Source organism: Mesocricetus auratus, unplaced genomic scaffold, assembly GCF_017639785.1.
Source record: "Mesocricetus auratus isolate SY011 unplaced genomic scaffold, BCM_Maur_2.0 Super-Scaffold_15014, whole genome shotgun sequence".
Lineage (NCBI taxonomy): Eukaryota > Metazoa > Chordata > Mammalia > Rodentia > Cricetidae > Mesocricetus > Mesocricetus auratus.
The window spans coordinates 48,002,415-48,017,640 of NW_024429186.1; positions in this window are offsets into that span (position 1 = coordinate 48,002,415).

Below are 15,226 nucleotides of genomic sequence, written 5' to 3' on the forward strand. Positions count from 1 at the left end.
GAGATCTTTCCAATTTGGGATATAAATTTATCCTTATATTGTCTATAAGTGAATAATAGCTACTTTGCAGCAGGTAACATGCTAATTTTATTAATGACCAACTCTGTTTTTCAATTTTAAAAATAGAAATGCTAGTTTGTCAAAAATGGTGTTCAGTATAATACATTATTATCCCCATTTATAGATCTGCTGGTCACAAGCATTTCTATGATACTACTATTTTTCAGTTGTAGTAGTGGCTATTGAATCTGTATGAACTGTAGCTTAGCACTTACATGGAAATCTCATTTACTATTGCCAGTTATGTCGCAGCTTTCTCTTCTGCAGTTTTCTAACAATTACTCACAGGAATTTGTCAACCTTGAGTGGACGTTTGCTCGGTAACCTGAAATATAATCTCCAGGTCAAGAGATGTGAACTTGTTTATAGCCCTTAGACGCTGTTTCAGAGCCTCTTGTCTCATCTGGTGTGTTGATTCCCATATAGCTAGTGTTTATTTTATAAACTTTAGTCTAAATATCTCTTTTCTTGACTGTGAGCACAAAATCAGGAGAGGAATTGAAGAGTTCATGTTTCATTTTGCCATCTGTCAAAAATATGCTATGATCTTCAAACAGCTTGTATACTCTTTCTTTCTGAATGGGTTTCTTTTCTTTGAAAATCTAGTAGAGCATACCAAGAAGAATATGAATGAGGCTAAAAAGAGGTCATCAGAAGTGATGCTGTTAGAAGCCCGTGAACTAGGGGTAAACAATAGTGGATGCCTTAGTGGTGTATTTTTTGGCATTGGTCACATACCTAGGGCAAGAGACAAGATGAGGTGGTGTGTTTATGTGTAGGGGTAAGGGGGAGTCCTTCATCCACTCAGATTCAATCCCCTTAATGTAGTTATTACCAGCAATTTAACACTAGTTGTCATCTCCCTTTAGATTGTAAATTGTCTGGTAACTTGGAAAGAAAGCTTAGAGGGCTCAGACAATGGTCTGACATTCCCTGGTTTGTGTTCCTCAATGAATAATTCTGCCTTGTCTAGGAGATACTTTCATTTTCAAAGGCACACCTTTGTATTAATGGTGTATACTGAACTTTTGATAATAACAACTTCTCTTCCATTGCTTACTCTCCTTTGGCACTGTTTCTACAAAGCTGGAGGGATGATTGTAACTCAGGGGCAGATGCAGGTGGATTAAAGTCTGGTTAGAATTGGAAGCAAGCACCTGTAACCCAACCACTGTAGTTCAGCTTATTACTCAGTCTCAGTTTTATAGAATATCTAAATGATTGTCATTGTTCCATTAAGACAGATAAAAATAAACTCTGAGGCCTAAATGTAACACTGGGGATCCCTCTCAGGAAGACCCATTAAAGGGCATATATTAGGGGTACTGTTATGCTCCTGGATTTGAGGACACTTGGGGAAGTGTGTGAGGAGGTATTCTCATGGATTTCAGAGGTTTCACAGTTACTCTTAATCACTGGGGTAGCTCATTCACTCTAAAGATGAGATAATAAACTTATAACCTCCAGAAGGTCCTGAATTTTACAGGACACAATGTTTATTCAGGCCTTACCACCTTTGAGTTCACTTTTCAGGTTCAGACCCTTCCCAGTGCTCATTTAATTTTTTCCAATTCTAACCAGACTTTAATTCACCTGCATCTGCCCTTGAGTTACATTGATCTTTTTTTAACATTTAAAAAACAATTTAAATAGCTTGTTTTACATGTCAAACCGATTTTCCCTCTCCCTCCCCTCCTCCTGCACTCCCCACCATGCCCCTCATTCTCCCACCCTATTGCCAATTCCTTCCGCATAGGGGATATCTAGAGTCTATCATTTCATTCAGGGTAGGGTCCAGGCACTTCCCTAAGAGTCCAGGCAGAGAGAGCAACCCTCTTTGTGTTATGGACACACAATGTCTGTTAGTATTCCAGAGATAAACACTGATCCACTGTTCAGTACCCCATAGGTAGCCCAGGCCTCCTCATTGACTCTCACATTCAGGGGGTCTGGATCAGTCCCATGCTGACCTCCCAGCTGTCGGTCTGGGGCCCAAGAGCTCTCCCCTGTTCAGATCAGCTGTCTCTGCTGGTTTTGCCAGCCCATTCTTTGCCAATTTGCTCATCGCCCCTCTCTCTCTGCCGCTGGGTTCCTTGGGTTCTGTTCAGTATTTAACTGTGGGTGTTTGCCTCTGCTTCCATCAGTCACTGGATGAAGGCTCCAGGATGGTTATAGACATCAAGTTCACTATCAGGAATAGGCATTCGAGGTGGTCTCTACAGTATTGCTTAGCTTGCCAATTGGAGTCATCCGTTTAGATTACTAGAGGTCACAATGGTGTCTGATCTGTCTTCTAACCTATGATTTCCTCTTCCCCCTATCCTAACCCCCAGTCGACCTTCCTGTTCCTCCACATCCTACTCTCTCTTCCACTTCTCCCCCTCTCTATTTCCCAGCTCCCCTCCCCCCACCCCTCGCCGTGTTCCCCATCTGTTCAGAGGATCTTGCCTCATTTCTCTTCTCTTGGGTACCATATATATCTTTTAGGTTCTTTCCTGTGTCCCAGACTCTCTGTCAGTGGAAGTGCAGACTGGCACTCTCCTGATCCATGTTTAAAATCCATATATTAGTGAGTACATACCATGTTTGTCTTTTTGCGACTGGGTTACCTCACTCAGGATGGTTTCTTCCAGTGCTATCCATTTACCTGTGAATTTCAAGATTTCATTGTTTTTTTCTGCTGAGTAATACTCCATTGTGTAAATGTACCACATTTTCTCTATCCACTGTTCAGTTGAGGGGCATCTAGGTTCTGGCTATTACAAATAATGCTGCTGTGAACATAGTGGAGCAGATGCCCTTGTTGTATGAATTTGCCTCCTTTGGATATATGTCTAAGAGTGGAATTGCTGGGTCTTGTGGTAGATTGATTCCCATTTTTCTGAGGAATCTCCATACTGCTTTCCAAAGTGGCTGTATGAGTTGGCACTCCCACCAGCAGTGGAGGAGTGTTCCCCTCTCTCCACATCCTCTCCAGCATAAATTGTCTTCTGTGTTTTTTATCCTCCAGCTTTGTAGAAACCGTGCCAAAGGAGCAAGCAAGCAACCAACCAACGAACCAACCAAGTAACCAGCCACCCAACCAGAACTAAAAACCCCTACAGCAGCTTGTGCTCATATTTCTAGCTTTCTAGAGGTAAAACAAAGATAGGGGATATCTGGGGCTTATTGGCCAGCCAGGCTAGCTGAATTGGTTAGCTCTGGATTTAGTTGAGAGATCTTATCTCAAATAAAGAAGATGGGTAAACAGATACAGGCCGGTCCCCAAAGTCAACCTCTGACTCTTATACACATGCACACACACATACACGTGAATACTAGGGTGTTTGCTGAGGTTTGATGGATATATTTTGTATATGACCCCTTGGAAGGTGAATCATATGGATAAGCCTATTTTAGAATTTGGATTTTATCATTGGATAATATGGCAATTTGCATACACGAAGATATGTACAGACTCATTCACTCTTCCATTTCCCCTTTGGAGGCTCTGTGATTTTCACAAACACATTTCCCCCAAAGAGCTTAAAATGAATTTTATAGGAGTCTGCAGTGGGAAACATTAACACACTTCAGAATACGAGCGAATTTGACACCTGTAATAAATTTCCAGTGTCATTCTCTGAACCTGATAGACCTTGCTAGAATTTTAATAGCTTCTCCACATACCAGAAAATACAGCTACAGTGTCTGTCACCTTTGGAAAATAGTCATTCTGACATGCTTTATTCACTTACAACTCACTTGACACATTTTCAGTTACATTTAAATGTGAGCTTCATTTAGTCCCTCATTTCACATAGCAAAGGTTAGATTTTCATTACAGAAGTTGTTTCCAGACATAGAAAGACCCAGGTCAACAAAATTAGAATGTAATGTGCAATGGTGTTCTTGCTAAATCTTTTGTGTGCAAAATATATTTCCAATTAATTATAGATGTCTTTAATGTGACTTCAAGCTAATGGAAATATCAACATTGACTGTGTCATTACCTGCCTGAATTTCTCTTTTAGAAGAGTCATTTCTTTTTCTTATTAAGAAATATTTTATACTTAAAAACTTTTGATTTGCCAACAGAAGGAGAGCACTGAGTCATTATTCAGATCTTGCATTTGAAATCTTCAATTCAAAAGTTTTTCTTTTCTTTTCTTTCTTTTTATTGTTTCAATTTGGTAAGGCACAGAAGTATTTCACATTTTGGGAGCATTAGCTAATTTGTTTCAAAGCTATAATGATTTGGCAGTCTATTGAGGACACAGGTGGGCTAAGAACTACACTTTCATGTTTTTATTGAAAGGGAATCTGGGGCTGAGCAAAACCCAGGAAGAAGACAAAAGCCAAAGAATTGGGAAACTCACACAAAATATAAGAACTGGCTAGCTTTTCACTTAGTGATTAGCGTTGCGCTGCCAAACTCTAGTCTCCAGGACTAATGTGGCCTCATGCAGCCATCCCCTTTGTGTATTTCTTGGCAGAAGACTTGGCTGATGTGAGGCTTGGTGTCTACTTAGTAGGTAGTTTTGTGCTCCAAGATTATGTCTAACTTTCAATTTTCAGAGTGAAGATGGGAGTGAAGGGCAATTTCAGACTCCTTCAGGGAGAGCATGGTGTATTATGGGAAGTTCTACAGATAAGTTTGTCTACTGTGACCCAAGCACTGAACCTGTTCTTTGAACAGACCTACAAATTTACCTTTTTCTTATATCTTCATGTAGCCCATTGCAGAAAAAGAAAGAGAAGCAGATGGGAGAAACACTGGATTGGGATATTCTTAGTATTTTCAAGTTACTCTACAGGGCTTGTCTATCAGAGCTCTGGGCCACTGGTAGACATGGTGACATGGTGGTGCTTCCTAGAATGAATGTTTAGACATTGAAAGGTTTTCCACAAAGTAAGGGGATGACTTATAAGACTGTTCATTATAAGTAGTGTTTGCTAATTCATATTTGTATTGACTTTTGGATTTCTTACAAGTGGCTTAATTTTTCCCATCTGAAAGAGCCCTGTGAACTAGTAGTTAATTATGACTTTTTGTTGTTGGTGGTGGTGGTCAAAAGTAACTCTGAAACTGCAAGAGAGATCTTATGAAGCTTGCCCACTTTGCTTCTCCAGAGGAGCCGTGAAGACAGAAATAAAATGCACCACAATGAACATAGTAGGACAACATCATTTATTCTGTTGTCTAAGACAAAGCCTTTAGTTTCTTACTTTTTTGACCACTCTCACTGGTACATCACCTTCTACCAAGTAATATGGGGCAACTGGACACCAAGCCATGCATCTTACGAAAATTAACTCAGAATGAATCGTAGACCTGGACATGTAATGTAAGCTATAAAACTTCCAGGAGAATGTTTGTGACTTTGAGTTGTATGTTAGCTTCAAGACAAAACTGTAAAAGCCAGTTTTGTAGGAAAAAGTGGTAGGGAATTATTAAAATTACTACTTTGCACTTAACGGATATTGCCAAGAAAACCAAAAGGGAAGCCACTGAGTGGGAGAGTTATGTATTTGATAAAAGATTTACTCCGTGTGTTTTAAACACATACAAATTAATAAACAAGCAACCCAATTAAAAATGGCAAAAGACCTTCACAGACTCCTCTGCAAAATTGATTTAAATCTAGTTTATTAAGTACATAAAAAGACTTTACATGAACTGTACAAAGAACAAAGAGATGCTATTGCACGTACTGTAAAATGGATAAAATCCACAAACACCTGACAATGTCAGTTGCTGACTGACAAAGACACAGAGCAGGACAGGAGCTGCTGATGTGGCTGCGAGGTTAACATCAGCAACAGTAAGTCAAGTTGACAGTGTGCATCCTTGCTATGATGTGACAGGAATGACATTTTATCTTTGTGGTTCCTTTTTAAACCCTGAAACTTCAAACCAGTCTTGAGGAAAACTTGGGAATCTCAACTGAAGGACATTCTACTGCATTCCTTGTCAATGCTCCTTAAACTAGTCAAGGTCTGGTGATTGATGAGTTGGCTCAGCTATCCCTGGCATGCAAATAGACTTTGAGTGCCCCCGCCATAATATGGGATGATCTCTCAGTCTGGACTCTTGGGGGGAGGGCCTAGGCCCTTCCCTGGATAAAATGACAGTCACTGGGGATACACCATGGAGTGCCTCATCCTCCCTGAGGATCAGAGTGGAGATTGGGTGGGGACTGTGGGACCTGGTGGGGAGGGCAGGGGAGGAGGGGAGGCAGAGGGAGGTGGGGTTGACATGTGAAACAAGTTTGTTTGTAACTTAAATAAAAAAAAATAAAAAAGAATGCTTGCTACTTTTGCAGTGCACCCAAGTTTGGGTCCCCACACACCATTAGATGAATCACTATTGCAACTCTCGTCGGATACCCTCTTCTGGTCTCACAGTCACCCACATACATGTTAACATATGCAAACACAAAAAGATATGAATAAAAATAAAATATATCTTAAAAAGTGACAGGTTTATTTTGGTTCGTGGTTTGCCTATATATTCCATAATGGTGGTAAGGAATGGTGTTGGCCTGCAAGGTAGGGGAAAGAAGCTGTGGTCACAGGAATTTGCTTATAGCTGGGCAAATCAGAACACCAAGAAAAAGAAATACTCAGCTAGATTCCTTCTTTTCCCATTTTTTCGTTAGTATAGGTCTTCATTCCATGGGAGAGTGTTACCCAAATCTAAGGTGGTCCTATATGACCTAGACAACCCTTTCTGGAAACTCTCTCAGACATTTTCAATTTGACACTGCAAGACATATTTTTAACCGTAGCTTTTCTCATCCTTAAAGGCTCATAGTCACCGCACAATGTAAAACAATGTAAAACACACATTTATCTTGTTCATAATTATAGATAAGTCCTCCAAGTCTTAGGAATTCTAACACTGTTTAAAAAAAAAGGCCACAATTCAGTCTCTTTTTAGTCTCAAGGCAAACTCTATTTTGAATCCCTGTAAACCTAAAGAAAAATAAGTTACATAATTATAATACAAAATGGAATGGAGTAATTATTCCTTTTCCAGAGCTATAGGGATGGAGACCAGTGAGCAAAGACTAAAACACAACAGTGCAAGCATCTAAACTTGTAGCTCCATTTCTGACATCTGAGGCTTACAGGGTCTCAGGAAGCCCTGTCCTTGCAATGCTACATAGTACCTCTCTTGAGCCACCTCTGCTCTAGGCCTGAAGCTTTCTTTAGTGGACATACCATTGCTCTGGCACCTCCAACATAAGTGATCTCTATTACAACTTAAGCTTCACCAAGATTTCATCAATGGTCTCTCAGGGCCACCTTTTTAGAAGACCTGTCCCATCTACACATTGCCTGGCTTCCACAGTATTCTGGGACCTTGCATCAGACTCTATAACCAAGTAACTCTTGTATTTTGCATGCTTGCAAAATCAGTACCAAGTAGATCATGTTGCTAAATTCTGCGGCCAGCTTGTAGTCTGGACCCATTTGGCCACAACTGAGAGGGAATACTTCTCTAAACAGTTGTTTTTGAGCATGGACCACCTTCAGTGACATTCTTTATCCAGGATTTCTCTTTTAAAATACATTTGCATTTTCATCAGTTGGCTGCCTTAGTGGCTAGAGCACCTCTTCTAGTGTCTGAGTGTAGAGCATGGGATACAGTAGGAACCTGGCTTATACAGCTCCAGAGGAGAACAAGAACAAGGCTATTGGGCATTTGGTTAAAAGCCACTAATGTTACATTCTAATAAAGAATCTTGCTGTATTCTGCTTATGTCCTGAAAATTTGCATAAGGCTGAGTTCAGAGGTGATTGATAAGTTATTGATTTGTCTTCAATGACACTAATCTTTTGAATAATTATGACTGATTTCTACCCCCATTTCTGCAAAATTAAACTTACCTTGTTTTCCTCTCTGAATGGCTTACTTTTCATAATTTTTTGTTAACTCTCCCTGAAAATCTGACTAAGAAACAGTCCCAAAGCCCAGATGTTGAACTATCTTGAAGTTTCCTGCATCAAAAACAACCTGTTCTTTTTGAAAATCAGTTCCAAGTACCTATGTGCCACATGGTCATGTTTATTATAACAACAGCCCCACATCATGGTACCCAAATCGGAACTTGGATAGGGTTATCTACAGCAACAGAATCAAGAGAAACACACACACACATACACACAAAAACCATGAACACACACACATACACACACGCACACGTATACATATTCACAAATAGATGTTAAGATTGCTATGCTGACTTAATGGTGGTGGCTAGGGAGTTCAACAATAGCCACCTACCAAAACTGGAGAGATATAGCCGCTGGTAGCTGCATAGTCTACAATTAACTGCTACAGCAGTCATAAGCCAGTGCTACAAGCCTGGAAGATCCCTGGAGAGTCACTGATATTGAGTGTACACTGGGAGGCTGAAGGAGCTGGAGTCTAGACAGCAGCAGCAAGTGACAGCAGCAGTGTTAGAGACATTCAGTCAGGAAAGAAGTGCTGGCAGACAAGTGGGCACTTACCTTTCCTTGAACCTCTTTTCAAGTCAACCATTGGAAGTAGCTCATATTGAGTATGGGTTTCTTCTAAAATACCCTCATGGATAATTTTAGTGGTATGTTTCCATGGTGATTCTAAACCTCATCAAGTCTATAATCAAGAAAAACCATTACAGATATCCAAACAATAGAAATCTAAGAAACAGCCAAGAAGAATATAAGAAAAATTGAAGTATAGTGTAGAATGCCAAATGAGATGTTAAAACAGAAGAAATATATTAGATACAACTTACAAAACATGCACAAGTCATTTGCTTATGTAACGAACAGGATTGTTTCTGGGCTTGTAATTTCTATACCATGCTGATATATTTACAATAGGGAGGTTGCATGTGTGGTACATGGGAATCTGCACAGTTTTTGTGGATTTTCTTTAAAGTAATCTTGTCTTAAAAATGAGTTAAAACATATTGTGAATGCATGAAAGAGACAGAATAGAATGAATATTAAAGGAAAATAAGAATGCTGTGAAAATTTCCAACCATTTCTCCTTGACTGTCAATCACTTTCCAGATATCACAGTAAAAGTTCATTCATTCACTTAGAAGGAATTTTCCCAGGGGTAATTTTTATTCCCTTTATTAAACTTGCTAATTGATTATCAGGCTTTGATATGTTTAATAATTATTCGTCAGGGCTCTTGGTCAAAAGTATGTACAGTATTTTATCCATGATGGAAAGAAACTTCTAGAGTATTTAGATGTCTTTGATTTTGGCCATATATGCTGACTTTACACCTAATAATGAAACAAGATTCTTTGCTGTATCCTGCAATTCATCTTGTTTTAGGGAGTTTGGAAGTTTTGACATGGGTCACTGACAATGGTGTTAAGAACACAGGAGTATAACTGATCCACTTTTTGCACCTATTAAAAAGTGAAAGGAAAGCCATATGTGTAGCTCATACCTGTAACCCCAGAATGGTGGAAGCAGAGGCAGTTGGACCACCATGAATTTGAGGTCACAGGTTATGTATTAAGTTCCTGGCCAGCCTCAGTTAGAGTGTGAAACCCTGCTTCAAAAGATGAAGGAAAACAAGGAACAAACAAACAAAAAAGAACTCTCCAAAATCCTCTTACTAAAGTGTTTTTATTTTGTGTGTGTGTGTGTGTGTGTGTGTGTGTGTGTGTGTGTGTGTGTGGTGTGTATGTGTTTATGCCTGCATATCAAATAGACCATGTGGAACTAAGTCTCTCCTTCTACCATATGGTTCCCTGGGATCCAGCTTAGGCCTTCAGGGGGATCCAAATTAGGGTCATCAGGCTTGGCATCAAGGTGCCTCTATCCACTTGACCATCTTGTCTAGCCTCCTCATATTTTTTTAAGAAGATGAATTTAGGTATGTCCTCTGAAACTTCCTTGCTTTATGTAGTGGAATATACCACTGTGTTTTTCAAATTTCAGCAAATCTGACAAAACTTCAAGCATTAGTCTTTCTTTCCAGTGTTGCAGCATAATAGTATCCCTGTTAAACTCCAGTGAACCTACAGGGAAGTGGTTTGTGTTAGCTCAGGAACACGCTAAAATAAAGGTAGAGGGGAAGCAAGGAGATGGGCAGTGAGTTGGGTTCCATTTTCTTGGTCTTGATTTTTAGAGGTGAAATGAACTTTTCTATAGTAAATATTATAAACATGTCTTTAATATCATAAAAAGATTATATATGAACACTATGAGCTCTTAAATTTTCAATGAAACTAAATCGTAATTTAAGTAGGTTATAAAAAGAAAGTTATAGCCAGTCAGTGGTGGTATACGCCTTTAATCTCAGCACTCAGTAGGCAAAGGTAGGTGGTTCTCTGTGAGTTCAAGGCCAGCCTGGTCTATAGAGTGAGTTCCACGATATCCAGGACTGTTTCATGGGGGAAACTGACTCAAAAAAAGACAGAAAACAATAAAAAATGAAATTATAGATTATAATATACAGTTCAGTATTAAAATGTATAGACAATTATTTTAGGGGTTTTAACAGCCATTAAAGAAACAAAAAATTCTCTAAATATCCCTAAGATGGTTTTATTGGCTAGGGTTTATGTCGTCTTGACACATACTAGACTCATTTGTGAAAAAAGAACCTCAACTGAAAAAAATGCTCCTACAGATTGGCCTGTAAGCAAGTCTGTGTGTATTTATTTAATCAGTGATTGATATGGGAGGGCCCATGTAGCAAGCTTTCTTGTTGGCCTATCTTTGGAATACCAGTCTTCAAATAGCTCAGAAACTTATTATTATTAATTATAACAGCTTGGCTTTAGCTTAGGCTTTTTTTTACCAACTAGCTCTTATAACTTAACCCATACTTTTTAAAATCTACAACCTGCCACATGGCTCAGTTAACTATTCTTAGTATGGAACATCTTACTTGCTCTGAGTGCTGGTAAAATCTCATGCCTAGATTCCTCCTCCCAGTCTTTCTCTCTCTCCCCTGAAGTCCTGACTGTTCTCTTTTGTCTAGCTGTTGACCATTTAGCTCTTTATTAAACTAATCAGAAGATGCCTTAGGCAGAGGCACATCTTTAGAGTGTAAAGAACCATTCTCGTTCACTGTGCATGGTGCCAGCCCTGGACAAGGTGTTCTTGAGGTGTATAAAGGAAACAGACTGAACAAGAGCCATAGGGAACAAGGCATCAGCTCCTGTCTCCAGGCCACCTGCCTTAACTTCCCTGAACTATAAGCTGCAAGAGGACATGAACTTTATTGTAGCAGCAGAAACCCTAAAACCTTGGTAGAGTAAGCCCAAAGAGAATGGTTATGAACTGTGGACAGCAGAAACTGCAAATACAGGTGTTTTCACATTATGTCTCTGTGATTTGATGGTGCCCTTGCTGTTGCTTTCTGGAGTGTGTATATGAAACATACCTGGAAATCGTGATCCAGGCCAGGCAGTTCCGTTTGGTTTATCCTGCAGAGTACAAATCAGATCACAGAGCATGTATGTGGAAAACCCTAAGCAAAATGAACAAGTGCAGTTGACTTCTGGTCTCTTCCTCTTATGAAAATGATGCTATTCCAGGCTCTCCTATGTAATTAGGCTGGTCTTTCTCTCTAAGTTTTTTTATTTGTTTATTTTTTAGTTTTCCTACCTCTACTAGAGTTAAATAACAGCCTTTCAGGTGAATGTGATGGCTGTATGGGTATGTGATTGGCCCAACTGAATGTCTGAGAGGACATTCAGTCATTCATTCATCTAACACATGGTATCCTTAGCTCATCTTGGCTGATGTGGTATGCATTAGAGCTGTGAAGATAAAGATGGATGTTTGCTTGAATGGCATTTGCATAGTGCAATTTTGTGTAGGAGACTACGAAGGGTTTCTCAAAGAAGAAAATGCTTAAATACAGCCTTGAAAGATGGGTCAGGCCAGAGGCAACAGATGCAGCTAGGTAAGGAGCCTGTAGAATACAGAGGGAGTGGCAGAGCAGAGCCAGGAGGCAGGGAGCAGGCAGAAGGTAACCAGCACTGGGTTGGAAACCGGATTATTCAGATTAATTCTGTCATTTTAAAGAAACAGAACAGAACCTATACATTTGGCTAAGTTAAATAATTCATGGTGAAGTTTTAAAATTTACTTCTTTGTTCTTCCTTTTTTTTAAATGATTTTCAAGAACTGTGGTGTGTGTGTGTGTGTGTGTGTGTGTGCGTGTGTGAAGACTTAGGAAATGAGTTGAGAAAGTGAAATTACAGTAGCTACAATACATATGCATTCAGTCCACTTCTAAGGAAATGGTTTTGGATAGAAGAACTGCAACATTCATTCTGAATCTTCCACTATTTCTTTGAAACTTTTACCTGAGTATAGCAATTACAGAGAAAATTCCTTGCTCAGTCAGGATTTTCGGAAGGCTATGGAATTGTTATTGCAGTCAGCCTGCTCCAGTGTGCTCTGGAATGCTGATGCCTCAGCGCTTGCCTGTGTGAGTAGAGCCAGCAGCTGGGGGCTGACTGCATCCTGCCGGCTAAAAATAGCCATAACGATGCTGCTGTTTATTTTGCCTGCAGCATTTCCTCGCAGCTGCCATTGTGTACACTCCCGGATAGAAGAGCATGCTATGAAGAACAATGATGTTTTAGGATAAATCATGTGAAAATCCAGAACTCGGCTGTGCGTTGAGGTTATTTATGACTTCTCGTGGGCATTTGTGGTGGTTTGGGTATCATCCGTGAGCAGTCAGGAAGGGAAAAGTCTTCCCCCTCATGTTTGCAGTGAGTGTATTCTGCCTTGCCCAGTGCCAGTGGTGCCTCAGGTTAGCTGCGATTCTGAAAGTGTGCATTTCATGGGATTTCTGATGAATGGCGTCCGTGTATTTAATAAGGTGGCTCAGGTTCATACTTACAAGCTTGAAGAGCTGAAGGAAGCTTAACTTGTGTTTTAAAGACAAAAGCACCAAATGTGCCTAAAGTATACAGGCTTTCCTGTCTGAAATAGGAACGTCACAGACAAATGTATTGCCATCCTTTCAGTAATAAAAGCGCTTGTGGTGGGGAGAAATTGTTATAGTTAAGAAAGAGGACATTGACCGGAAGGACAGGGAAGACACAGTGGATTGGGAAGTACGTCTGAAAGCTGCTCTCTTTTGATGATTTAGGGTTGTTTCTGTTTCACAAGCACTGCAGTTTTTGAAGGCTTGTGGGGTAGAAAGTCTTGATCAATTATTATGATAATGACGCACGAGCCAAATTATGAGTTTAATTATAATTACTATCTTTATAGAGAGTTAATTAATCATAAAAGAGTACATTATATAATCTTTCTCTTTAATGAAATTCATTATAGAGGCTCCCAAAGGCCTAAATATAGTTTTAAACAAATTAAACCCGTGACTGGGGTTAAGGCTATTAATGCAAATGAGGTCTGGATTAGTCACTGAAAAGGACTGCATAGACATTAGGCCCCTAAAGTGTTGAGCCATCAGACCCTGATGACATACATACTTTTACTCTGGTTAGAAGAACAAGTAATTCAGTGACTCTCTGAATAGTCTTGAAATTCAGAATATGGCTGAGACTGGATACTTCAACTTGTAAAGATGGTCCAAAGAGCTTTATTTAACATACCTGCATGTAAAATGTGACATTTGACAGTGTTGGAGTCCGTTACACTTATTGAAGTGAAATCTACTGAGGGTATAAGCTTTGCATCACTAGCCATTCATTCCTCACATTGAAAATAGTCATATTAAGAAATACATAGCAATATAAGGGCATTTAAACAACAACAACAAAACAATGTTTGGAAAACAAAAGAGATGTTACAGGCCTATGTTTCAAGAGGAACCACATGCTACTGGACCATGCATACAGGAAGTCCTGCATGTTTTAAAATCCCAATCAGAATTCAGATCATTTTGTTCCTTTATAGCCTAAGTTCCTAGGCAGGATCAGGCTATGGATGGCAGAACAGTAGAACATGACTACTGTTCTGCCATCCATAGCCTGATCCCTTTTCATTGTGATTCATTTCACTTCAATCCTAGGACCTGGTCTAATTTGTTCATCTTTTGGTAAAGGAATAAAATAATACATCCAGCCATGTCCTCAGTTTGCACATTTGAGATGTCCGCTGAATGTTCTCTCAGACATTTGTTATAAAATGGTTCCTATTCAGAAAGAAGAAATGGAAGACTATTGTTTAATAAGTAAAGAGTTCATGTTCTCAGTGGAATGAATAAATGGTGATAGCTGTATAACAATGTGAAAGTGATTAAGGCCCCTGAATTGAACCCCTAACACAAGAGAACAAAAAGAAGACTGAGAACATCCAATGGTTTCTATTCGGAAACGCTTCTATTCTAAACACATACATATGTGCAACCTATTTCTAGGTCAAGTAATGACAATATTGTAAAACTATAGCTGTCATTCTTAATTTTATTGTACCCACTGTCTTATTTTACAGGGAGCTTTTGTTTTTTCCATTGAGTGAGTACTGTGTTGGTTAAAGCCACCCATCATCCATTCTGACACTCTAAGGTAGAAGGCCATCTGTCTAATTGAATATATAACTGACAACCCCTGTTCTATCCTGTTGGCTTTACGGACGCTGTAACGATACGCGACACACAATTACTGAAAATAAGGCTAAGTATTTTATATAGAAAATTACTCACAAGATACCAAACCCCGAGAAGCCCAGCAGATCTCAGCTAGCGACTGGACCGGAAGCCGAACTCCAGGAAAAGAGAGCGAGACTTCCTGTGCGCTGTCTTTTATGCCTTCCCCCCGTAACGCCCCTAGCCATGCCCAAAAGTGGGCTTGGCTAGTGACGTAGTTCCGCCTACGTACGTATACGTCTTTACGTCCAGCCGTATACGTCTTTAGTCCTGCCTAAAGTGGGTGTGGTTAGCGGTGTGGTAAACCGCCCTTTTATTACCTCATCTGTATGCGCCTCTAGTAAGTCACATGTTTAATGGCGGCATAGACTTAGTAAGTCACATGTTTAATGGCGGCATCAGACTTCCTCCTACAATTCCCCTTTTAGTCTAAACAAAGACAACTAACTTGTGTCCATGAACAAAATGTATCAAACATCTATTCTATCTAAACCTAAACTTATCTTAAAGAAACACCCAAATATGAACACCTCCTTCCAATCCCAACTCTAAAATAATTGAAAACTAACACTAACAGGTGTA